The following is a 25,602-nucleotide window of genomic DNA, read 5'->3' as shown; positions in this document are numbered from 1 at the left end:
ATTACCTAACTTATGCTGTGTTGTAGGATAATTTTAGTAAAATATATTTTGAATTATTCTAAATTGTCTTAAATAAGTTGACTGATAAATTTACAAAACCAAAGTGTTTTATGAGCTACATAATTCAATCTCTAAATTTGACTTATTTCGATTCAAAACAAAGTTATAAACAATAAACTTCAGGTAATTAACACATTATATTCCTCCTTTCCCCTCTAACCATCATTTGACCATTTTTTTTCTATTGTGAGTTCTTGTTTCCTTTATAATTCTTAAATAAATCTTGGTTGGTATTTTTTGTCAATATGAAAATGCTCTAATTTCCTTATAACTTGTTATTAATGCTAATTTACTCCATAATTTATTTGCCCTTTAAAGTTTCTTTCTCTTTGACATTCATCTTAAAATTTCTTTGTTGGCAGTTACTGAGCCGAAGTATTTCATCAGCTGATTTGGACGCTGTACATGGTCATGAAATCCTGCCAAGTACATCTTTGAGCATTTTCCGTCATTGCTTGTCTTCTCTCTTATACTAAAAAGTATTATGTACACTATTTACATGCAAAATACACGTTTCTGAAATCTGACTGCCAAAGTCCATTTTTTTAATCTCACCCTCAAAGAGTGAAGGAACTTAAACACAGGTTTCAACTATTGTTCAAATGTACTAACATCTCTTTGTCTTAGGAAATGTACTATTAATATTGTTATTATTATTATTTAATATCTCTTTGAGAACCTTGAGGTATCATTGAAGATACAAGTGTACCTTATAAATAATGGGTAATAGGATTGACTTTGCCGGGTTAAATTCATTCTCTCAAGTCTCACCTCACGTGTCATTTTTTAAATTCTCCAGGAGTCAAAAATTAAACCAGTGTTGCCGAATGAACTTCCTATAGTTTGTGAAAAGAGAGAGAATGCCTATTTTATAAAAACATCAATAACTTCATTTCATTTCTTTTTTACCCCCTTTCTCTGGATCAGACAACCAATCCTGATATATAAGTGGAAGAAAAATAGGTAGTGAGAGGCTTCATGTTGCTGGCTATATGTCCTCTACAGAGAACACAAGAATTTTACCACTTAAATTCAGATCTTTTCTTTCTTTCTTTCTTTCAAGACAAGAACCATGAGAACTTTGTAGGAAAATTGCGTTCTTTTCGACCAGCTATTTGTACTTATTTTTCTACAAAAAGAAAGTTGGGCTAAATCAAAGCAAGATGGCAAAAGGCAAAATTGATTTTTCACAAATCACAATGTTTAAAAATAGATGTCACTGATTCCCTTGAGCTTGACATATTACTCGTCTCACCTGAGCCTCACGTCATCCTTCGGCTAGAGGTGGTTAACAGAGAAACACACAATCAAAAGCCTGAAATCAATCAAATGATGAATTCAACGAATCTTCTCTTGGTACCTCACACTCACTCTTCATCCTGCAGAGACTCACAGCCAGGGAAAGTCATTGTTCATATTTGTTTATAGAAATATAAAGTGATGTATACATAATTGCAAATAATAATACAATAATATTTTTATTGCTAGTGATAGACATACGTTATTATTTATTATGGTTAATAATAGAGTTACAGTTACTAAGGGGCATATTTAAACATATATCATTATTAAACACCTTATAAGAGGCATTTGCTTAAGTTAATTGAAGCTCAGAAAGAGATTAAAATGTTTTTTTAGACTGCCTTTAGTGGCTCTCTAAAGCAAACCTATGATGGACAGACAAAATTAGAGGGGTAAATTTTAGGTCAATATAAGCAGAATGTTCTAGCAATTAATGCTGCCTTCACTGGAATATGGCAGATTCAGACATCTACCTGTTTCCTGTTATTGAAGGAAATATAACAGAAATGGAATCGCTAAATGGGAGGGACATATCCAGACTCTCTGTTAATAAGAGTCAGGACACTTGTCCACAGCCCAGACTGCTACAAGAGTTTGGGTCCAAAGCCACCTTCCACAGGCACCCTGAAAAATGAGCTACCACAGTTTCTCCAGTCCAGTATTCCTTCCCAGTGGTGATTCTAACTAATATATAATAATTGAGATGATGTGAAAAAAATATATATATATGTATGATTTATTTATTTTCCCTGACTTAACTGAAATCAGTAGAAAAAACAGATTTGTGCCATATCCAGAAGCTCGTGAGCACGGAGGCTCAACTTCTCTCTTGAGAACGTCACTCAAATTTTCTCTCTTGTGACTTCATCTTTTGTTGATGGCATAAACCGGTCCCAGATTCTTTTCCAAACCTATCTCTAAGGAAGATAGGACCACTCTAATTATGATTTAGTTCACATTCACGTGGTTTTCTCATTATAATGTTTTAGCATGATAAGATACTCCTGTTGCCAGGGCAACCTAACTGCACAATTGTTTCCTTAAAACCTACACTACCTTGTCAGATTTCCTCTGTATTCTTGTCTGGTCTCACTTTTGTGTCATTAAGATGTAAGCATTCTAAAGTTTTCCCTTCCTTATTTTGCCATTTTTCACAATGCCTTGTTGATCTATACACTCTTTTCCCTTTGATTCGCTGACATGTTATTTTTATTAACTAATTCAAATACATTTCACCACATTGTAAACAAGTTATCCCCTATCTTTTACATATGTTTGTCAAATTTTTCATCTCCATTAGAAAAAATGAAGAGAAATTAACTTACGTATTTAAAAAAACCTCTATTTTGGAAAACTATATGAGCATTACAACCAGTTTTTAACTTGTGCATTTTTAGTTTCATCATAGAATCATGTCTCCTTTAAGATACTTAACATGTTCAAATTGACTATAATCATTTTTTTTTCTTTTTGGTGTTAAAATTGATATACCGGAAGGCCCCTGGAAGCCTTCTGATAAACTAGACTCTTTATCCTTTTTTCATACTACCTCAGATGTTTCTGAAAGCATCCTTGTTTTTGATAACATCAGGATATTTCAAGTCCATTCTTATTTTCCTGATTTTAAGTGGAGTCAGCTATACTCCAAGGAGCCCTCATGACTTTTAGGGGAGAAGAATATTAGAAGCCATATGCTGGAGTTAGATCATGCATTAGACTATCCCATGTGGTTACAAGAGGCAGGAAGAGTGAGACCAGAGGACCCAAGAACTGCCTGCTTATGTTATTAACACACACTGAATACTGGAATAGAAAAGTATATTCACAAATAACAAAGGTATAATATTGTAACTTTTTCAAAATTATGGAAATTTAAAAGGGTAAAAGTAGTTTACAGAAGTGAAATAACTGATTTTTCTTAGCATCATGAAATGAGTCATATACAGCTACTAGAGTTGGCTGGAAAAGAATGGACAATCAGTAACAATAGTGTTTGCCAATAAAGAATTCTGCCTTTTCCTTTTATATATTCAAAACTGAAGAATGTAACTTGAGGAACTTTAACTGGAGTTAGTTCCTTTTTATGAATGATAGGACTTTCAAATAGATGACCTGGGAAAGAGGTCAGAGGGCCTATACCTTCTTATATTATTCAGTTCATTACTTTAAATAAAACAGAATTGGTAAATGAAAGAACGAAGATCTCAGATGACAATCTAAAGTTTTGTGGTTGTAATTCATATCTCACAACAAGGACAAATAAGCCCTTGTGTTTTTACCACCTCCTAATGGGTAAAATCTAGACTTCCATCACATCAATTATCTGGCCAAATATCCAGTGGAAACAGGAAAACTTGAAGTAACTTGAAATGATTTTCATGTACGTTTGCATTTGAATAATGGAGAAAGTAACAGATATTTTCAAAATGAAGTTCTGGAAATACATCCTGAAGATATATTCCATAAAATAAAACTTCAAAAAAAAATTTTTTAGGGTGTGGCTTTGTAGATTTATGAAAATATTACCCTTTGTTATATGAAAACTTTCGGGACAGATTAATTGTTGCCAAATTTCCTGCCCCTGGCAGCCATTCGTATGATGTACATGTTTGCAATCAAATCTCCCTCAAGAGCTTCAGGTGTCACATCAGATAAGCGTTGATTCATAAACCTTAGCTGTGTTTCCAAGATCTGTTGTTTTTCTTAATTACATCAACTCCAAGTCTGCTGAATATATTCATAGATATTTGCTGAACATTACATCACGATCAATCTTCATTTACTGTAACTACTCTTTGTGTATTGAGAAGTTTATCAATGCATAAGATTGTTGTCATACTTTTAAGATAGGATTCTTTAATATTTTTTTTCTAAAAAAATGTGATGGTTTTGAAAGATGCTGGGTGTGACAGGGATTTGAGTCATTCAACAATATGTCATTCTTGAAGGACAAAACCTGAAATTAACCGTTAGCATGAAATCAGTAAGAGTTCATAAAGAAATAAACATTAAATAAAAACAAATCCTACTAATATTTGGCCAACAGATAAAGGCAAGGACTTGAACTGGATTTTTCACTGACTTATACTTTTGGCTGAATATTCTGTGTGGGCAAGAACTTGCCTTTTTCTTGTACTAATTTGTAGAAGACTAAAAGTCATAGTCACTCAAAAATTTTTATTATTTTACTCATCTGAGAAATGGAATAGAAATGAGAATAGAAAATGAATTTTCCTTCCAAGTCCAATGTAGTTTAAGACTCAGAATTAGTCTCAAAATTATGAAATTGAATTTATATAGGAAATTAGCACCCTAAAATTCTTACGTTGAATGGCTCTGTATACATTCATTTTGGACAATTACGCAAACCAGAGTGCTTTCTTACCTATATTTCACATACTTCACCTTCATTGTTTATTTCTAATGCTATTTATAGTTTGATGTTACATCCAACAGCCACAGTTGTGCATATTTTAAAACTTGATTGTTTCATTACAAGCATTAGTTTTTAATATAGCACAGAGAATTCAGTGATCTTCAATAATGTTTGCATAACATTTATGCAGAGGACAATTTTTGTCTTCAATGATAAGTTATGTTATTATAACATAATGTTGTAAAGTACCAATGGAAAACTTTCTTACTGTCCCAGAATTAGTCCCTAAAGGTCCATAGTCTGACACCAAGTAATCCAAGTGTATTTTCTTGTTTTCCCAGAAGTGACGCCTGGAACCCACATTCTAATGTTAAATTCTAAAATCAAAAACTACCAGTGGTGGGGCCAACCACTCGGAAGAGAGGATTTCTGAAAGTCACAACTTCAGCACAGCTAGAACCACCCATTAGAGCAGCCCTCCACTTCTCCACTTCCCCTGAACGATATACAAAGAAGGAAGGCTAGAAGTCACCTTTGAAGGGAATGAGAGTTTGTGGAGCAGCTTCCCATACTCCTCCCGTAGGTGAGGAGGAGCGTTCGAAATATTCTTTCTGATCCGACATGGGTGAGGATGTCAGAACTACTACCTCTTCCACAACGTTGTGACTGCTGATCATCCTCGTGTAACATTTTCTAAGCTACAGAACGAGCAGCACACTTGCTGCCCTAAACTTAAAGCTACTGATGACAGAAGAGAGGGGCAAGAGAGAGGAGGAGAGACAACCACAGGGGGTATTGCCTGTATCCCCACCGTGCGATGTGGCAAGAATATCAGTTTCCTACAAGCACAATGGGGATAGGTTAGAAATTGAGTGATTTTGCTAGTACTCTCCAAGACAGCTACCTAATGGAACAGGCATCCCCAACCGCAGGAGGTAATGAAGTGAAATCCCCATGACAGAAATGGGGACAGTAAGTGGTTAAGCTTCAGCTGACCCTTCCAAGCCATGGCAGCCAAGGGTAAGAATCCATTAGGGCTCTTCACAGACCCAGGGAACTTCTGCCCATTAGAAAACACACATTTGGATGCCTACCACAGAGAAGTAGCTGGAACTGACAGAAAGAGAAGAACAAATTACTATGGTGGATTTAAGTAATGAAAGAGCATTTCAACTAACAAAGGAAACATCAGCCAATTATCCATAGGCAGTTGCATATGAAAACACAGACTCTTCTCCCTCTCTGCCTCCACACCAGAGGACTAAGAGCTTGAAAGAGGACAAGGTCGTAAGAGAGTTTGCTCCACTTCCCCCGTTAACACAAGTCCCAAACCACCAGGCTGGACTTGGGGGGAAAGGAGAGCTTTAATTGAGTACAAGATTTACATTCTAAAATAGACTATCTATTAATAACCAGTAGCTTGTATTCTTTTTCTTATGTGAAATACCTATATACATCTCATTTGTGAAAGAAAGTTCCATTTAATCTGTAATTCCATGGTAACAATTATTTTCTTTCAGTACTTAGAATATATTATTCCACTGGTTTCTGGCTTCAGTTTCTGCTGTTGAGAAATCAAGTTTTAATCCAATTGTCCTTCCTTTGTGATTAATCTGTTTTATTCCCTGATGCTTTAAGTAACTGCTCTTTTTTCATTAATGTTTTAATTTCACCATGTCTAGGTGTGTATTTGTTTTTATTTACCTCCTTGAGATTCGTTGAGTTTTCTCATTTGATACTGGTACATTGGTGCTTTCATAACATCTGAAATGGCAATTACCTCTTCAAATATGTCCTTTTCATCATCCTTTCTATTTTATTATTCTGGAACTGTCGTTAAGAGTGTCTGAAACTGTTCCCTCTGTCCTCTCTTTCATATTTTCATGTCCTCCTCTCTCTTTGCTGATTCTGGATAATTTCTTTGCATCAATCTTCCATTGAGCAATTCTTTCTTTAACTGTGTAATGTGTCATTTTATCCATTGATCAGATTTAATCTAATTTTATATTTTAATTTTTAGAACTTCCGTTTGGTTCTTTATCAATAGCAATTTGGTCTTTGTTTATATTTTTGATTCACTCTTAAAGATTTAAAAAATACTCATACATATTTTTCTGACTGTTATATCTACAAGGCCTTGCAGGTAGTTTCATAAGCTTATGGCTTATTTCTTCATGTTCTTAATGCCATTTTATTGGGAGATGATATTGATTGGAACTCTGAGAAATGTTTGAAAGTTGTTTTTAAAGTTCTTTTCCCCATAGTGCATCTATGTTTTCTTTTGTCAGGTTCTTGGGGCCACTACCAATCCAGAATCATTTTAACTTAGTTATTGGCTTGGTTTTAAAGTCACATAGCAGTGTGAATTCATGCCCCATTTCCATGTATGTTAAAATATTCTGGTTAGAGGGGTGCCTGGGTGGCTCAGTCAGTTAAGTGTCCAACTTAGCTCTGGTCTCGATCTCAGGGTTGTGAGTTCAAACCCCACATTGGGCTCCATGCTAAGTGTGGAGCCTACTTAAAAAAAAGAAAAATTCTGGTTAGAAACTCTTAAAAGATTTTTCCTCTTCTTATATTTACTTTTAATTTTATATTCTGTTCTAACCAAAGCCAGTGTGTTGTAATGTGTACTTGGGGTTCGTTTTAATCAGGTACGGTAAGATGACAGACATGGAGGCAATTGCCTCAAAGAAATGCTTTCTTACTCGCAATTTCCCAGAGAATGGGGCATGCCATGTCATGCAGAGCTATGTGGGGAATCATCAGTGTTGATCAGAAGGCAGAAGGAACAAGAGAAAGACATGGGCAGAGGCTTATCATGATTTTTGCAAGAAGGAAGGGGTAAGCAAGCTGCGCAACCTGAGTATTGCATAGTTTGAATAATTTTGGGGGGCTTTGGACTATAAGGTGGTCCCTAATTATTAGGTCCCTGGTCTTGGGGTGATTTAAGGCAAAGAGAATCTTGGCTTGGTGTGTGAGAGTTACACAAAAGAGGTGGTTGAGGTTAGGGACTCAGGATTATTTGGTTTGCGTATGAAAGGCATGCTCACAGGCAAGTCCTCAGCTCGCTCTAGGAATTAGGTAGTCCTGGCAGGGGCGGTCTCCCAAGAATCAGCAAGGCCCCAAGATGACAAAGTATTACACAATTTTAAAACAAACAAATAAGCAAATATAATAACCACGGCTAGATGGGCAAGTATTCTCAATATTTTCCTCTGTAAGGGGATTTTCCCTCAAGTTCAGTCACTGAGGGTATTGTCCTCTGGGAACTGGGCTCTCAGATTTTTGAAGTTATCTCTGACTCAGACTTCTATGAAATTCAGGCCCATGGTTTGCCTCCAGCCTGTGTGGGTACATGGGCCTTAAAAATCCAGGCTCAAGGTTACTAACAATTAGCAGGTGCTCTCTGGCAAACACTGACTCTAGGGCTCACTTACTGTTCTGGATATGTGGGATTTGTCGTCGTTGTTAATTCTACAGTCTGATGGTTTTTCTTAACTTACTACCACATCAGCAATGATTTTTAAAACATTTTCACATTTAATTAATTATTTCAGGCATTCTCTGCTCCACTAGTCAAACATTTTGCTAAAATTAAAGTGTGGGGCACCTGGGTGGCTCAGTTGGTTGAGCGACTGACTCTTGGTTTCGGCTCAGGTCGTGTTCTCTGATCTCACCTTTGGGCTCTGAGGATGGAGTCTGCTTCAGATTCTCTCTTCCTCCCTCACTGCTCCTCCCCTCCACTCGCTCTCTCTCTCCAAAGTAAAAAAATGCAATCTTTAAAAAATAAAAAATAAATTAAAAAATAAAAAATAAAATTAAGGTCTTTGATTTACCCTTTAATATCTCTTTGCTTGTTAAAGGTTATTCTTAAACTCTATTAAAAGCAAGAAAAAAAAAATCCTAAAATAGTATCTAATGAAATTTCAGTTTGGATTTTTTTTTTAGGCTTTCAAATAGTTTTGTACATTTTGAGCACTTGCCATGAAAGTGAAGCAACTTGAATTTTTGATTAAATATTTTGTAATTTTTATTTTCTCTAAGAAATTGAAAACCTTTCCTGTAATTTCATGTCTTACAATCTGAAATTTATTTTTAAAACCTGAGGACATCTGTCTTCCCTTTTCAATATTGAAACTATTTTTGCAAAAGATGTCAATATTTCTTAACATACAGATCAAATTTTCCTATTTGCTCACCTTAGAACATAGAAGCCATCGATCTTACCTTCTGAATATTCAATATCCTCTAAATGGGCAGTAAGAAAACATTTTAAAAGCCACATGAAGAGGACTCTGTACACATTAGATAATAATATAAATGTGTAGTCCATAAATTGTTATTAAGAAATAAAATTTGAATTACATAGGATATTACCTGCAATCTAAATACCATATTAATTTTGTCACTTCGTTTTAATTTCAAGTTCTGATAATGCTAAAAAATACAAAAAATTGATACTACAACTCTATTATCATGAGACAACTATGCTTGATTGTTCAACACAACAGTTTTAGTTTAATTTATTGTGTTATTTTTTATTTTAATTAAACTACCTAAAACTTCCTAAGAGTCATTTGAGCATTTTTATGTTACCAAATAATGTTGGGAATTCAAGCAACTATTGTCATTAATTAATCATCATTTCCATTTTCTTAGGAGTCAAGCCAGATCTGAGAGCTAACAAGCAAGCAGGAAGCTTGGAAAAGGCTGGTTTAACAAAAGGGATATGAACAAACGTGTTTTGTATTTCATGTCTATTCCACAGTCATTTGGCAGTTAAGTTATCTGACTTGTGAGAATTAAAGTATTCTGCTCTATTTATATCAAGATTAGCAGAGAGAGGAAAGAAGAAGAGTACTGAATAAACAAATTTTCCTTCCATAAGCATTTGGGTCAATCTCAATAACAATCAAAGATGCATAATTTAAAACAAGGTATTTTTCCCCTCTCAGATTGGAGAAGAAAACAGTGTGATAATACCAGGGTTAGACAAAGTGGAAGTAAAAAAGATGGTTTTATGCTCTGTTTAAACAGAAATTATTACCAGCCACAGGACAAATTGACATCATATATCATTTAAAACCTTTTAAAATGTGTATATTCTTTAGTCAACTCAACTTTCAGAACTTTTTCCTAAACAAAACAAAAGTGAGGTGTAAAGATGTAGAAACACCAATGTTTATAATTATGCAAGTTTCCAAGAGGAGTGAGGTCCTTTACTAAAATCAGATGGAGGAATTTGCATAGCTCTGCTCTGTGAGGAAAGACACTCTCACCCATGAGTTGACTCTTAAGTCACCTGCACTGAAAAGCTTTCCTTATAAGGGACTCCTCCCATGAGGCTGCCTTCTGCGTGGTTGTTTCCTGCCCTTACTAAAAATTGATTTCTGCAGTTCATCACCTCATCATTTGTCTAAAATTTATTATTGATAACTTATATGCTGTGTACTAGCGATTTTTATTCTATTTTATTTTTATATCTTAGATTCTCTGGCTCTTATTTTCTTGTAACTTAAAAATTTATTTCTACAGTTTTAATAGAAAAAGTTTATATTCTTAAAAACTACTTTTAGTCTTAATAACCTCTTTCTTAACTTTTTACTTTTTAGACCTCACTTCTTAGATTGAATTTATTTTCAAGTCTATTTAATTTTCTTAACAATGGCTTTTTCTGTATTTTAAAATTAATATTTTTTCTTGGGGATAAATTCTCTTACCTTAAAAGTATACTCGATTTCTGCTTCTTTTGTTTTTAGACTTCGTCCAGTTTGAATGTCTGTTTTTCCATTTATTATTATATTTTAATTTTTTTTTTGTTTTGTTGAACAACCGCATTTCACAGCTCATATTGAAGAGGAGAATCCTGGCCCTGCCCATCCCTCAGCCCATCTGCATGAAGAGGTCTGGTGACTCTGTTCTGGCGCTGTCCTTGTTAAACTCTGCTTTCACAGGAGAATGTAGGTTCTGCTTGCCAGCTCCATTGAAACTTAACTGGCAATTAACTTGAAATGTAACTGGCAACATGTTGCAATCACAATCCAGTTCTTAACAAAGGCTCATTTGAAAGAAACATGACTGACTGAAGACTGGGAAAAAGTTGTGCAATCTTTCCATGTCTAAGTGCTTCAGTGTGAATCCCTGGATGAAGTTAGAGCATCAGAAAGCCTGCACCAGAATTTATAGTATTTTGGTACTACCTAGATTGATCATACTGAACTTGGTGTTCTCTCACTGGTCTGTTTCGAATAATTTTATAAGAAATCGCCCTATGAAAGTGTTAATATAGCTATGGTAGAGAAGTTCCCAGGAACATAGTGTCCTTGGAACAACAGCTTTGCTTTTGGGTTTGTATGGCTATTGATACAGTCAGTTCTGTCTTATTGACCCGCTGAATTGTGTAGCCCATATTTTTTTCCTTTTTGTTGGCTGTTAGAGAACACAGCGTCAAAATCATGGCTCGTGTCCAACAAGCACACAGTATCTCTTGGCAAATATTTTACTACTCACTTCTAGTTTCATTTTATTTCTCTCATTTCAGTATTCCCTCTGCAGTGATTTCCTTAGTTGCATATTTTTATTTTATCTGGATATATTGCATGCATTGTTATACTTCACATTAAAGAATTTCAACATCTGAGATACTCTGAAAGAGAGAGAGGCAGAAAAGATCAGCATTATAACCCCATTTTATGCATTAAAAAACCAGGACAATGTGATAATAATAGGAAGCCAGTCAGTAGCAAAACCGAAATTGGAACATCCACCTTCAAGTTATGAAATGACTTAAAATTCAAGAATCCAAAGCCATCAGACTCTCTTGTTATAATTGCCAGATTTCCATCAACACTGGGGATCAACCACCAGTCAGAAATAATCAAATTCTTTGTGCTGTTTTCTCTACTTTATTTTGAGTAATATTAAAGTTCCAGAAATATCAGCCCAGGCAAATCCAGAGAGTATAAGTAACTAAAAGTGTTAGCTCCCACCTCTTTGCCATATGTTCAGAAAAATCTCAGACAAGTTCAACTTGATGTTTTGTGAACCACCCATCTAGAAACATTGCAAGCTTTACTGGGTGGGGTTTTGTGGCAATTTTGAAGTACACCAGTTTAGTCAAGAATATGTAGAAGAACGTAAAAGAAAGATTGATTTTGCCATAAAGATTCATTTTTGCTATTTAATATTAAACAAAATACTTAAATATTACTTGTAAACATTTCAGGCAGTGGATGAAATGATTCTAGCAGACCCGATTTCTAAGCCACAAAACTTGGAAACTCAACCTCTGCTCCATAGAACTTTGTATTTGTTTTGGAGCTTAATACTGTATAAGTACCATCCAGAGATTTTCTGCAAGAATCTCTTTGCTTTGTTTTGTTCTCTGATTATAAAAGTAACTACTCTTATTGTAAAAATTAGAGAAGCAAAAATAATAGAAATAAAAATGAAAACTTAATAGAAATCATTTTAGCTAACATTTTTTCAGCACTTACTTAGTATAAGCACAAATCTAAACACCTTACATACATTTTCTCTACCTCCCAACAATGCTGCAAAATAGATATACTGCTTAGCTCTATTTTATGCCTGGAGAAAACAACACTCAGTGAGTTGCATTAAGTGATTAAGTGAATGAACCACTGATTATAAAAGTCGTAAGATGCATTTGATTTGTTACATTCCAGTTTTTATTCATTTATTCCTTTGTGATAAATAAGGGATGGATAGATACAGACAAAGATAGAGACAGATGGATAGATAGGTATGTGGATAAGCAGATAGAAAGATGATTGATAGATAGATAGATAGATGATAGATAGATAGCTATAGATACTTTTCTTATTGTTAGGACAACCATGTTTGAAACCTGATTCTGCCACATACAATTATATCATAAGTAATTCTTTTTGTGTCTTGAAATTTTACCAAAAATTTAAAAGCCTGCTGAGTCAGTTTAAATTATATTCAGCTGGAAGGGACAGCAAACCTCACAAATAGGCTTAGCGTTTAAAACATGTAAGTGCTTACTTACCTACTTCCGGAGGTAGGCAGATGTACCTGCAAGAATTCTGGAGGTAGGCAGATGTGAGGCAGGGTGGTAGTTCAGGGATGCCATCAGCAATCTAACCCTTTCCATCTTTCCCCATGCTGTTCTTAGTATATAGAAGTTCATCCTCCTACCGTCACCTCACCACCATATAGGGGCTGCCATCTGTAGCTGCCATGTTTCAGAAAAGAGAAAAAGAAAGGGTAAAAGAAAGAGGGACATGCCCAGAGGTGTTCTGCCTCCTAAGCCCATCTCACCATTAGCCACATCTGGTTCATACGGTATTTCAGTTAACTTACTGCTGCTTAACAGATCATTCCAATACATAAAGGCTAGAACATCAACAAAATGGCAGACAACTGCCAAATGGATGGTTTTACTAGGGAGAGTTAGTCCCTGCTCTGAGTGACATTAGCTGGGGCAACTCCACGGGGACTGGAGGATCCAAGATGGCTTCACCCAGAAATTTGGCAGTCAGCTGGGGTGGCTAGAATGCCGGGGGGTTGAATGGGCCTCTCTTCTCTTTATAATTCTTCCAAGATCCTTCCCTTTCTCCCCATAAACTTTTTCTAGTTAGACAGTTGGAATTCTTTACATAATGGCTGGCTTCCAAGAGCATGAAAAAACAGAAGCTGCAAAGTTTATTGAGACCTAGGCCCAGAAGTCAACCAATATCACTTTCACACGGTCTACTGGCCAAAGCAGATCATAGGACTAGTCCAGGTTTAAGGGTAGAAGACTTCGCCTCTTGATGGAAGGAGGGGCACATATATAGAGGGATGGAAGGAATTGTTGGTGGCCATCTTTGCAAATAATCCACCACATGTAGATACTCCTGTTCCAGTTACTGTTGAAAGAAAGAAAGAAAGAAAGAAAGAAAGAAAGAAAGAAAGAAAGAAAGAAAGAAAGAAAAGAAAAGAAAAAAACTATAGTAGGGGTGCCTTGCTGGCTCAGTTGGAAGAGCATGTGACTCTTGATCTCAGGGTTGCGAGTTCAAGCCCCACATTGGGTGTAGAGATTATGTAAATAAACAAACAAAAAAATCTGTAGTAGATCAAAGGGCATTCAATCAACAATGAATCTGCCTTAAATTTTTTTTTCCAAGGAATTCCCATTCTCTCTCTTGCTCTCTCTCCCACTGCACCCTCCCTTCTAGCTTTCTTATTCTCTCTAGCTCTCACTCACGCTTTCTCTGCAACACACACATATACACATAATCACCTCCGATAAAATATTTTTTTTAAAAAAAGATTGATTAAAAATTAAATATACAGCCTCCCCCCTTTCCTTCTCTCTCCCCCTCTCTTAAAAACAAAAGGGGGTGCCTGGGTGGCTCAGTCAGTTAAGCATCCAACTCTTGGTTTCAGCTCGGGTCATGATCTCAGGGTCTTGAGATCAAGCCCCAAGTTGGACTCTGAGGTGGGTATGGAGCCTGTTTAAGATTCTCTCTCCCTTTGGGTGCCTGGGTGGCTCAGTCGGTTAAGCATCTGCCTTTGGCTCAGGTCACAATCCCAGGGTCCTGGGATTGATTCCTGCATCTGGCTCCTTCCACCTCTGCCTGCTGCTCCCCCTGCTTGTGCTCTCTCTCTCTGACAAATGAGTAAATAAAATCTTTAAAAAAATTAAAAAAAGATTTTCTCTCTCTCCCTCTGCCCCTCTCCCCAATCTAAAAAAATTAAATATACAGTATATACAGTTTAACCTTAACTAAAGATAGAAAAAAAATCACACACAAAGTTTTCTGTGTGTAGTTGGGCTATAGGTAATCTTACTGTTTGTTATTATTTCAGTATTTTCTGATTTTCTATAATGATATTGTTACCTCTGTATTAGAAAAAAATAATTGCTCTTTTCTAAAGGCTAATTTTTTTACTAATGGTATAATATTCCATTATATAGATGCAAAAAAAATGATATACACATTCCATTATAATTGGGTATTTAGGCTATTTATACTTTTTCCCATTAAATCATGCAAAGATAAATGTATTTGAATAAATATAAATTTCTTTTCCTAGAAACTATTTTCCAAGAAATGTTATTTCCATTTAGACTTTGACCAGCAGTGTTTAAACAGACTAAGCATATCTTCAGCACCATTGGGTATTTCAGCATTTTAAAAACTTATGGCAACTTATTTTTACTTGCATTTTTTTATTATTAGTGAGTTTGAAATTTTATAAAGTATATTTATTGGCCATTTGTATATTTTCAGGTCTGAATTGTTTGCATCCTTTCAGTTTTTCTGTTGGAACTAAAATGTTTTTCATTTATGGTTAAAAGTCCTCATAAAACAAAGCATATTATATATAGTAGTTGTCATATGTATACATGTGTGGTTTTCAATATGTATACAATATGTACACCAACTCTAGCTATCAATTTGTATATAAAGTAATCTGGAGAGAGGAAAAAAATGGATTCCCTGGTCTATATCACCGGTTTTCAAATCAGGTGTGTATGTGTTCAGGTCAGGAAGAGAGGGCTTAAATGAACTTGGCTTTGAAAATCCCATGAAAATTACTGCTGTAGATTAATTTTGTAACGAAGAAGTTTTAGTCTATGAATAATAATTCTTAGATTTGTGCTTGTTCTCATTGCTCATTCTATTCAAGTTGAAAGCAGGATTATATTGGAGGTCTTTTTCTGAAGAATCTTTTGCAAGGTTGGTAAAGGAGAGGCAAGAATAAAACATTGTTTTCTAAAAAATAGTGACATTTACTTATGAAATTGTGGAATTCTGAACAGGTATACTCTGGGTAAATTAAGGGCCCAAATCCAATAGTTTGGTTTTTTAAAATCTGCTTTATTTAACATTAAAAAGTGTGTTAAACAGAACACCCAGGTCATTCCTCCTTGGCTAGTACTAATGGCTAAACGTATAATTTACAAAGCACTCTTTGCATACTCAAAAATAATGAGATGATACAATCAAATTAATTGTATTTTTACTCCTTACAATGGAACAAATATTTCCTATGTATTCATAAAGAAAGATTCTGGCATGCCCATGACATGTAAATTGTCTCATGAGCATCAAAAAACTTTTTGTTATTGCTATTTATTAATAGCAATATGTTATTGCTATTTATTAATGGGCAATTAAAACAGATTAATTGGGCTACATTTGTTTAGCTTTCAGAAATTACAATGGGGAAATTCTATACTGATATAGGACTATATGATAAAAGGAACATGATAGAATGTATCACTCAGGTGCAGAGTTTTAGATTAGTGGGGTACAGTGTTACTGTATTGGCTATACAGGGTCTAGAGGAGAATAAAGGGGAAATAAATGGAAAATTTTCTTATGTAATATTATCCACCAGAGGAAGCATAGACAGTCAAAAAGAATATAAATAATAACTAAGGTTGACCATTAAACTAAATAGATTTTCCCCTAGGCTTCAGTATTAAAAAGAAAAAGATTTCCTAAATGACACCAGCCCTCTTTTAGAGAAACAAAATGTCATAAAAAATCAGATATCATTTTTGAACAGTGGCTTTGTGGCTATATTTGTGTTTTGAATCAGGCCTTTCATCACAACAAATTATAAATAAAATATGAAACCTTTGCTTCACACATTAATAGCCAAATGCTTATATAATGCATGCTTAAATTTTTTTTCACTTTACACAGTGAATCCAAACCAGATAAACAAAAACACTTATTTTTAAAGTCTTTAGACTCATTTAATCTAGGCAAATGTGAACAGGAGAGAAGTAGCTGCTAAAAGATGACAAAGTTTACCCAAACCAACGAAATTTTAAAACATCTCCAAGTGAACAAAGCCGGAGACTCCATCTGCCTTATGAGCTTACCTGCATGTGAAGTGATTCCAGTGGCTATAGAACTGCCTTTCAGACACACTACGGTTTTGAAAAGAATGTAAACCATATTGTGCTTTTACAAGGACAATACTGAAAGTATTTCTGAGCACATTTCAGTTTTATCTTTTTCTTATGCATTATCTCAAAGTTTCTGGTTTCCATCTTTTTCTATCATTCAGTAAATGTTGATACTGTCTTCAGTGACCATTCTATAACTAAAAAGCATTATTAAACATAATTATTATAGAGTTATGATAGTTGGTGGCCCCCTTTATATATGCTTACGGAGCTGCCCATGGTTACACAGATGGTAGAGTTGAAACCTCTTTTTGCATTCTGTAGGGTAACTGGACCTAACTAATAATACATGGGATTTCCCTAAGCAATCCTCCATCTTGGCTTTTCCAGTCTCTCTACGACCAATAACTATTTTCCCTTTGTACTTCACAGGGGTCAAGAACTCACATTCTTCACTATTTTAGATAGTTGTGAAGCGGTGTATTTTATTAAGAAAATTTGCTTGAATTTGTGAACATTCTGAAGGAAATTCTTACAACACAAAATGCACTAACCTATGTGGTGCTACGTAGTCTATAGAATATATGCATATAATATTATGTATATATGGTTCTACAGTCTCCTATATGATACTGCTAATACTCACTCTAGCTATTAGTAGGGTTGTATACTGATAATCAGCATAAGATTGGTTGTGTACTTTAGTAAGTAACCAAGAGATATTTAATTAACATTTGACAGGTGAATGAATTACTAAATGATATTGAAGTTTGGGCCTTGAAACTATTTTGATTATGAGATGATTTATTACTGGGTCAATAACTAATGAATTGCCTAACATAAAAGGTAGTTATTTTATTTTACTCTATTGGAACACTACTAAAATATATCTGAATTCTGACCAGTGGTATTAAACATTTCTCAGTTTATTTTATTGGCTCCAAAACATACAGCTAAATGTACTAAAGGAAGTATTTCAAAACCACATTTAGGAATAATCCAAAAAGCTAAATCAAAAAGTAAATTCAGTACTATGAAAAAAACAAGTAAAAGGTGTTCTTAGCATGTTAAATCTAATTATTCTGGTTTTTATCAGACTACTAACTAAAGTATGTAAGTTTCAAGGCACTGACTTTTGAAAATGCTCTGAAACTTAGGGTATATACTAAAACCAGAAAGTAATGAAAAAATATGTAAAATAGTGGTTTAATTTATGTTATAACAGGCATTTGAATGTGAAATTTTGGTTTTTTTTATGTGATGTTATTTCTTCTCATTATTTTATACCCAACAGCCTGAGAACTTCAGTACCAGCTGACCCTCAGGCAAGAAAGACAGTAATTTGTAAAGTAAAGCTAATTTTTGGTGAATCATCCAAGGAGTTCATTGCTTCTCAACATTTCAAATTAACCTTTTCATGTCACACATTATTAGAAATAAATCCAATTAAATTACATAGCTTCTGTGAAGTAATTTCCCCTCAAGATGCCATTTCTATCTCTCCAGGGAAAACAACATTTTAAAAACCTAAAACTAAAACTAGAGAAATTATAATTTTAAACTTTGTGTAATGCAAATATATGTGTCTCATTTAACACTGTTACTTTCTCATGTCTGTCATGTGAATAGCTCATCCAATCAAAAATTCCCAAGAACGTGGCTCCCCACAGATCTGAATTCCCCACATGAAGAAGGCACCACAGCCATTGAGGTAAGAAGCATCTGAGGAAATTTTACATCTTGCATCCTCATATTTTTTTTAACATTAATTTTCTCTTTCCTTTGGGAACTAAGACCAAAATTAATCAAGGAAAGTAGGCAAAATAAGATGATGAATAAGAAGAAGAGAAAGTAGCAATAAAAGATGATAAGTGATAAGGGGACTAACCACACTTTTAACTTTACTAAATGTATTTTTTAAGTGTAAGGACACTGTTGGCCCACAGACACTTTTCACATGTTCCTTTCCTGAGGCCCGACAGACTGTCTTGAGATGTACTGATCTCACATTCCACAGTTGGGATCCAGAGAAAAGTTTATTTTGTAACATTCACTCAAGGCTATAAATGTCCTTGAACTTTAGTAATTGTGTCCTTGTTTTCGAATCAATGGACATATGTCTTGTGGATGGAGAATGTGTTCTACATATGGTTAGACTGCCTGAATTTGAGCTCAGGCTTGTCACTTGCTAGCCTGCCATCTAAGACCCATCCTCTAAACGCTTTAAGTCTTACTTACCTCATCTGTAAAATGGGGATAATATCTAATCTGGCAATGTTGACTAATGAAGGTTAGATGCATAACTTATCTTGTCCATTGGAAAATACTAAGGAAGTGAATATTATTATGGTACATTTAGTGCCATAAGAAATGCCTTATTTATTGTTTTTAACTGGTTAAGGTCCTCAGCATTATGTGAATCATGTAGACAGTGCTTGACAATTAGTGGATAAATGAATACATTCATGAGTAGCTCATAGCAGTGAAAAACTACCTCACTAAAGAGAACAGTGTGAGGTAGGGCTACAGTGGGATTCCGGTTCCCATTTGCTGCTAATCCCTGGACCTTCTCTGGAGACTGTGTTCCCTAGTGGACACAGAGACCTGGTTTGGAGATGGACTGTGCTCCCCGAGAGCAATAGGGTAATTAGAATCAGCTAATAGCTAACAAGGAGACTTAGCTCTTGCATATAGACTTATTTCAACACTGATACTGTATTTCTGGGATTTTGTTTCACTCTGGTAGACGGAATAGAGAATAAAATGGAATGTCTTCCTTTCACATTCATTCATTCACATTCATCTATTGAATAAAATTTGTACCTTTATCCACACTAGCTGTTAGTAAACCTTAACGTCTAAGAAGTAGCTGATTCTGTTTTTTAGACAGATTCTATTTGCTACCAATTTCAATTCTATAGTTATTAATGAACACTTTAAGTATTCTCATTTCCTTTCATAAATCTGCCTTTTTTTTAACCTCCTACCACACGATTCCTTTAGTAGAATAATAGCAGGCAAAACACATTTTTTTTCAATTATTGTTATTTGTCTCAATATCTTCATGATCAAATGTACACACTCTTTACTTATAAACTGTAAAACAGAATTAAGAGATATCCTCTGGCTATTTTTAATCTGAGACTTTAAACAAGAGCACACCAACTTGAAAGGTATGTCAGTGAGAGATGAGCAAATATTAACCAGTTAGCTCAAATTAATATATATATTTGAGTCCCTACAGTGTGTCAGGCTCTATGCCAGGCATTTGGGATACAAATATGAGTAATAAGTGTTCTTTGTTTATGAAGAACTTATAGATAAATGTGTATTTTTATTTAGTTGACTATATATAAGATGGAAAGCAGTGAAAGGGACAGAATGAACCTCAATAAAACCCAGAAGCCAGAAAACTCCAAGACCTAAGGTAAAAAAGGAAAGTCTTCAACTCCATATAGGATAGAAGTGTGAGGGTGGGGGCGCCTGGGTAGCGCAGTAGTTAAAGCATCTGCCTTCGGCTCAGGGCGTGATCCTGGCGTTCCCGGATTGAGTCCCACGTCAGGCTCCTCCTCTATGAGCCTGCTTCTTCCTCTCCCACTCCCCCTGCTGTGTTCCCTCTCTCGCTGCCTGTCTCTCTGTCACATAAATACATAAACTCTTTAAAAAAAAAAAAAAAAAGAAGTGTGAGGGTGGTGAGAGCTCGTAGCGTCATCACATCTCTGGGACTCAGTTTCCTCATTTAGGAAAGTAAGGAGATGGCTCAGAATGCTTTGATGATGCTATGATTTTAGTAGTTTTAAAATATGTCCACAGACTCTTGTATTCTCCCTTCAAAGAGTGGAGCCTGATTCTCCTCCCTTTGAGTGTGGGCTGGTCTTAATGACTCGCAAAGAACAGACTATGTTGCAAGTGACTGGGAATAAGTCATAAAAGGCTTTGTCTGTTTGCCCCCTCCTCTCTTTTTTAAAACCATTATTAATAGATTGTTTCTTTTATTTAAGAGTATAGAATATTGCTCTTCAGTTGACAGAAATTAAATTTATCTTGCTCTCTTTTGGGTTGCTAATTCTGAGAGAAGCTAGATACCATGTAAACAACTCTATGGAGGGGCCTCCATGGCAAGGAACTGGGGCTCTGGCCAAAAGTCACGTGACTGAGCCATCTTGGAAGCAGACCCTCTGGCCCTGTCAAACCTTCAGATGGCCACAGCCCTGGGTGACATTTTTACTGTAATCTCAAAGGAAACTCTGAGCCACAACCACCTAGCTAAGTCATTTCTGGTCTCCAAACTTGAAGAAACTTTATGAGATAGTAAACATGTGTTGTTTCAAGCTATTAGGGTTTGAGGGTAATTTGATACAAAGCAATAGATAACTAATGCAAAGACACTGGTGTACAAATTAATAATGGTATATAATGAAAAAATAGTACAAATAAATAATGAGTAATAATTTTATATTTTGACATAGAGGATTTGGGCAATTAGTAGGAGTTTTTGCTTACAAAACCTTAGACGACTAAAGGAAAAGTTACAATTCTGTTAGAATTGAACCATATAACTTGATCGTAGTCTTGGCTTTGACCCCCACACGGCAAGAATGCAGCCCAGTGGGGTAGTTCATTATCGTACAACTTTTTATGAGCCTGACTGGACCTCAGTAAATATTTGTTGAATGAGGGAGCAATGGAAAATGACAAGGAAATGTGCTAGTCTGGGGATAGTATGAACACCAATGTTAGAGAGTATCTATCTTGTACCAGACACCATGATAAAGAGTTGGCATGAATGAACAAAGAAGTACTTATATTATTGAAGACAATTGATATATAAGTATCCACTGCCTAAAACTAATTTGGAAAGAGGGAAAACGTAGAAAAGGAAACTGATGGAAATAAAATGCTCTCAGGCAGAGTAGAAACAGATTATATGGGCCCAAGATAATCCCAGAAAGTGTGTCTTATCAGTGTCTCCAATAGAAGATTTCCCCCTAGGCAATGTGATTTTACATAAAGGAAAAAAACTTAGTAAATGAGTGTGAATTCATGAAATGCAGTTTTAACCAGGGTTTGTTTAAAACTCTTTGATGCCCCAAACAATTACATGAATAAGGGCTGCTTGCTTACCATGATCTTTAATGTTGCCAATATAATCATGTATTATTTTTCAAATGTTTGTCCTTTATCTCAGCATACTGAGCTAAAGCCACAAATAAAGACACAATAATGGTGATGACAATTACAATGTAAAGATGTTGCAATATTTATTGGTTATATACAAAAATGTTTTACTTAAACCGTGTACTTTAAAAATTTATAAAAATATATTCCATTAAATGTCATGTCGATTAGGGTCTAAATACGTCATTAGAGTTCTGAAAGAAGAGATTTGAGTTTCAAGACAGACCGAATTATCTACTCTCATACCTTTTCTTTTTTACCTTTGATTGGAGTAATGGGCATCATTTCTGCTTATTAGGACTAAATGGACACACCTCATTAGGACTAAATTAGGACACACCAAATGACTTGAGGTAGAAGAGAATATTTTACTTTTTTTTTTGCAACTCAGATTCCTTCAAATACTAGAACCTTTACACACCTATCTAACTTGAATTATGCCTTTTCACCTAAACAATAATAGCAATTAAACACAAATAAATTGAGGGACACCTGGGCAGCTTAGTAGGTGGAGAACGTGACTCTTGATCTTGGAGTTATGAGTTCAAGCCCCACGCTGGGTGTACAGATGACTTAAAAATAAAATCCTAAAACAAACAAACAAATAAATTGAGCTATAATCTCTATAAAATACTGAGCACACACATCTGATATATCTGCTCCAACTCACAGGCTATACCTAAAAGAAGTGTGAGGCACGCTTGGGGCATTGACAGAATGACTTTCAGAACTGCCCCCTTGTACCTTGCCGTTTTTCCTTGATCTTCTGTGCTGAATCTTAACCTGTTCCCTGGTTCCCTTGTGTTCCTTCCGACACACTGACCGGTTGCCGTCCCACTTCCTGACTTTCGGCTTTGTTCCCTACGCTCCGAATCGCAGTTCTTCTTCTGCATATCATCTCCAATCACGCACTGATAAGGAGCTCTCTTGCGGAAATGACTTCCACCCTTCTACCACACATGCGACCCCCTTCACAGCTGGTATTTGGCCAGGCCTGCCCCCAGAGCAGGCACAAGGTATTGCAGGGTTGACACACGTATGTGAAGGATTCTCTGCCCACGGTGTGAATGCTATCGTCCGGCCTTCCCAGTAAAACCAGGCCTTTTGGTATCTCCAGTCCTCCCTACATACGTCTTTTTAAGATACCCTGTTTCTGAAAGTGCTTTCTTCAATACCTCTCTCAAGGGCCAGATTATTCACTCTGGGTCAAACCCCTAGAGCTAGAGAATAAGAGTTGTTGTATGTTCAAATATACACACGCCTTATTCATGACAGGGAACTTCCACACCTCAAAAATAATTAAAGCAAAAATAAAAAAGTAGAAGCTGGAAACTTCGCACCCAATATTAACGGTTTGCCCACCCCTAATACACACAGACACACAAACAATCCAGAGTGCATCGACTCCAGCAATGATTGATAGGAGCTCATAACAAAATCCTGGGCCTTCTTCAATTTCAACGAGCTACTTGGAAGGGAAAATACAAGAAAAAATGACTCTGAGATCAATATTTTCCATCGGCGGAAGGAGCTTGTAAGAAACCGAAGAGGGAAAAAACAAAAGCAAAAACACCTTGCCCTTGGCCTGTGAGTGTTCTGTCTTTCCCAGGCCACGTGCTGGTGTCCCAGGACTTTGCAGGTTGTGCGGAGCGACAGAGAAGGAGTAGGACCTGACAGCTACTGAAATTCAGTTTGTTCATTCATTCGACACTTATATTTTGAGCCCCTGCTCTGTGTTGAGAGCATCAATGTTCTGCCTTCGTCAAGCTTACTTTCTCATGGAATAGACAGAGAAAAACCAAATAAAAAAAGATGTTTAGAACACATGACAGGCAGTGCTAGTGCTGTTTAAGAAAAAAGAAATTGAGCAGGTTGTGAAGAAGGAGTGTGGCAAGTCCTGGCAGGTGAAGCATGGGGCCTGGGAAGGCTTTTCTTAGGAAATGACATTTCAACAGAGGCCAGAATGAGATGGAGAAGAGTGAGCTTGCAGAAGTGTGGGGAGAATTTCAGGCAGCAGGAATAATGAATGGAAAAGTCCAGGGCCAAGAACGTGTGTGGAGGGTTCAATGAATAGAAAAAGAACCAAAGCATCTGCAACAGAGAGAAAGGAGAAAAGGGGTAGAAAAATCACTTCCTAGAGGTGGTCAGAGACCAGATTGCATAGGCCCTTGTAAACTGTGGTAAGAACTCTTCCCCCCCACCCCCAAGAGCTCTCAGAAGCAATTCTGGGGAGCTTTGATTATTGGTCCCATTTTTTTTCACTTGCTGGTAATAGGATGATATACTTACACACACCCTTGGCTATAGTCCTTTGCAGGCCCCTCCCACGTGTGTAACGTGTATTTCCTTACACCATTGACACATATGCCTTGCTTTGGTCAATGGAATGTTCACTAATGTGACACAGACAGAGGCCTTACGTGTGCTCACATGGGTTGTCTTGGCTTCTGGAGCTCCCCTGATTACCACCTGAAGAGTAAGCTCAAGGCTGTCACCATCCCGTCAGCAAGGGTCCCAGAGTAAGGTTCATGGAGCACATCAGAACCCATCCTGAAGCCTGAAACAGAGGCACCCCAGCTGAGCTGTGGACTTGCTGCTGTAAACTACTGAGAGTCAGAGTGGTTTGTTCAGCAGCCTAATTGAAGCAAGAGCTGACTAATACACCACTGGAGGGTTTAAATCAAAGGAAGACAGGAATCTGACAGATTTTAAGAGGACCACTCTGACAGCTGTTGAGAGTAGAAGGAAGAAATATACGAGTGCAAATAGGGCAATTCAGAGGCCACTGCAAGAATCCAGGTGAGGGATGATGGTGGCTAGATGGGGGTGGGGGTGGTAGTGGAGCTGATGGGATTTGGGGATGACTGGGAGGTGAAGTCTGCGATAAAGGGTTGTGACAACACTGTCGTACAGCAATTTTATCATCCAGCTGGTTATTTTATCCAGCCCACCAGCCCAGCCTACGTTGCTAAGCATAAAAATCAGAGTATAAAGAGTGTTTTTGTCAACTGCCATACATTCGGGGACTACAGTTGCTATAGCAGCCAAGCAATTCTCTTTGGGCAGCCAGGTGGAAACCAAATTGTCTTGAAGAATCCTACAGCTGAATAGGGAGATTTTCTCTAATACCACATGACAAACTTTATCATTATCTTTTTATTTTTTTAACAAGAATATCTAAATCAGGATGCTATCTATGGCTTAGTACATGATTCTCTCTTTCTGAAACCAACTTGTTTTTCCATTTTGCAGTTGGTAGTTTGTGCTGAGAATTTTACAGATATTGCTGTTTCAAGAGGTCATTCTGTCAAATGCTAGAGCATCTCCCTCCTCAACTGAATGGGCACCTTTCCTTGGGTTTCAGAAATGGCTCAGACCAGTGTACACTCCTCATCCACAGCAAGGGCTTTTGACTTAAATATGTATCTTGTTTCCTACCTAGGAAGGCAAGTCAGACAGTACCAGAGCCTCACAGACCACCTGGCCTCTCTCTTGTCACACTTCCTTCAAGCTTGGAGCCAAACTAAACCTGGAAGTCTGATCGTGCCTCTCTTCCCATATGGCTCACCCTGGCATTCCTCTCATTAAAACCGAGCTTTTCTACTTGCATAAAATACACCCAGCTCAGGAACTCTTGTACTCTGTTGGTGGGAATGTAAATTGGTACAGCCATTATGACAACAGTATGGAGGTTCCTCAAAAAATTAAAAATAGAACTACCATCTGATCCAGCAATCCCACTTCTGGGAACATGGCCAAAGGAAATAAAATCAGTATCTTGAAGAGA

The 25,602-nt window shown here is 36.3% G+C and overlaps 1 long non-coding RNA gene across 1 annotated transcript; it reads left to right on the top strand.

Moving 5' to 3' along the window:
- The first annotated feature begins 107 nt into the window (after positions 1 to 107).
- LOC130543333 (uncharacterized) lies at positions 108 to 25,602 on the top strand. Its single transcript, XR_008958603.1, has 4 exons — positions 108 to 5,321; positions 9,398 to 10,698; positions 18,267 to 18,348; positions 25,258 to 25,602. It is a non-coding gene; the product is annotated as an uncharacterized LOC130543333 (long non-coding RNA).

The sequence above is a fragment of the Ursus arctos genome, unplaced genomic scaffold (genome assembly GCF_023065955.2).
Source record: "Ursus arctos isolate Adak ecotype North America unplaced genomic scaffold, UrsArc2.0 scaffold_11, whole genome shotgun sequence".
In the NCBI taxonomy this organism is placed as follows: domain Eukaryota; kingdom Metazoa; phylum Chordata; class Mammalia; order Carnivora; family Ursidae; genus Ursus; species Ursus arctos.
This window is presented reverse-complemented; position numbering and strand designations above follow the sequence as displayed.